The sequence below is a fragment of the Seriola lalandi genome, unplaced genomic scaffold, assembly GCF_002814215.2.
Source record: "Seriola lalandi dorsalis isolate HSWRI2012SDOR001 ecotype SW California unplaced genomic scaffold, Sedor1 jcf7180002054475, whole genome shotgun sequence".
NCBI classification, from domain to species: Eukaryota; Metazoa; Chordata; class Actinopteri; order Carangiformes; family Carangidae; genus Seriola; species Seriola lalandi.
Genome location: NW_019525028.1, coordinates 36,500 through 38,190, shown reverse-complemented (window position 1 = coordinate 38,190; position 1,691 = coordinate 36,500). Strand labels below are relative to the sequence as shown.

Sequence of the window (1,691 nt, the reverse complement as noted above, 5' to 3'; positions counted from 1 at the left end):
ACACACACACACACACACACACACACACACACACACACACACACACACACACACACACACACACACACACATTCAGACCTATGGACAGTTTAGAGTCCTCAGTGAATGAAATGTCATGTCTAGTTCTAGTGATCAGAGTCAAGTTGAAGTGATGGGGCTGTCTCACCAGTCACTGTATGTTGGCAGTCTTTATGTTACGACACAGCTAGGGGGAAAAGGAAAGCAACATAAAACCAGGTGTAATTGGTAAATCTAATTTACTGATTTAATTTATTGCGTAATCAGGAGGGTAAATAATTAAACAAAAATACAAACCACGCAAGAGGATAACTGAAGTAGGAGAACAGGAGCCAACAATGAGCCTAACACTGCGATTCTAACCAACCCAAAAACACTAGAAGCAGCACCCCTGTTCCTAATGTTTCCAACAGTCTTTTTCTAAGGGTGTGATGCACAATCAGAATTTTAAACCTAGTCCAGTCACTACCAGCATCTCAAACCGAATCACAAATTACACACAAATGTTCACAAAGGAGGTACAGAGGCGAGCTGCCGATCATGTCAGCCGCCAGTAATGATGTGTGGGCCGACCCTGAGGCGTCCGGTTGTACTCATGCAGGCCAAACGGGGATGAGAAGGCAGTGTACTTTTTGTGGTCCTCATGCAGGGGTACATTGTAGAAACCGGAGGAGAGGTCCATGGTGGAAAAGAAGACATTTCATTTCATTTGAAGCTCTTGCTTTAACTTTGTCAACGATTTTTATAGAACACATCTGGTATGACTCTTCACAATAGTAACACGTGACTATTTCTATGTTAGCTTAAATCAACAACATAAATACTAAAAATATTTAAATGTTGTCCGACAACACTGACAAGGATAAAAAAAAAAAAACATGCTGATGTTAATTGATAAATGACGTTGTTTGTGTTCATGTCGTTTATTTCAGATTAAATAATGCTATAGACAGATTGTCACGGATTTGAGGTAAGTAGGGGTAAGGGGTGATGCAGAGAAGCTAGCAGTGTCAAACAATTTTATGCCAAACAAACCAAAGTCCAAACACGAGTCACTGAAACACACACCAGCCGTCACAACCAACCAACAAACAATGATCCCACAAGGACAAGACAGTACAAGGGCTTCTTAAAGGAACAGAACTGATTAGTGATGCAGAACAGGTGGGGAAGCAGACACAGGTGGGACACATCAGGGAAGCAAAACTAGAACTCAGATACTGGGGTGACATGACTATCAAAATAAAACAGGAAGTGTATGGGGAAACAGAGTACAAGACAGGGAAGACAAAACTAGACACCAGAAACACTCAAAACCCAGAAAACCAAAAACCAAGAAAGTCCAAAAAACAAAACCCTGGAGCCTCCAGGCTGAGACCATGAAAGCAGTTAAACAAATGTCATTAAATATGTATGTTTATACTGTGTTGTCACCTGGTTTAAAGCTGAAACCAACTGATGAGAGGTGAATGAGTGAAGTGAATGAGTGAAGTGAAAACTGTCTTGGACCAGGAAACACAGTGAGGAGCAGAAGTCTCCCGCGCAGCTGCCGCTTGGTCTGGACTGTTGTCTCCAGCCTCCCGCTCATGGTTCCCATCGCCGGGCATCAGCCAGTTCCTCATTGTTCCCCATGTTCCAGAGACTCAGGGATCTGTGAGGAATAACTAACATGC

General features: G+C 42.6%; 1 protein-coding gene across 1 annotated transcript in view; it reads right to left on the bottom strand.

Moving 5' to 3' along the window:
• LOC147818788 (uncharacterized) overlaps positions 1-1,691 on the bottom strand; it is a 9,577-nt gene that overhangs the window by 1,437 nt on the left and 6,449 nt on the right. The window lies entirely within an intron of this gene.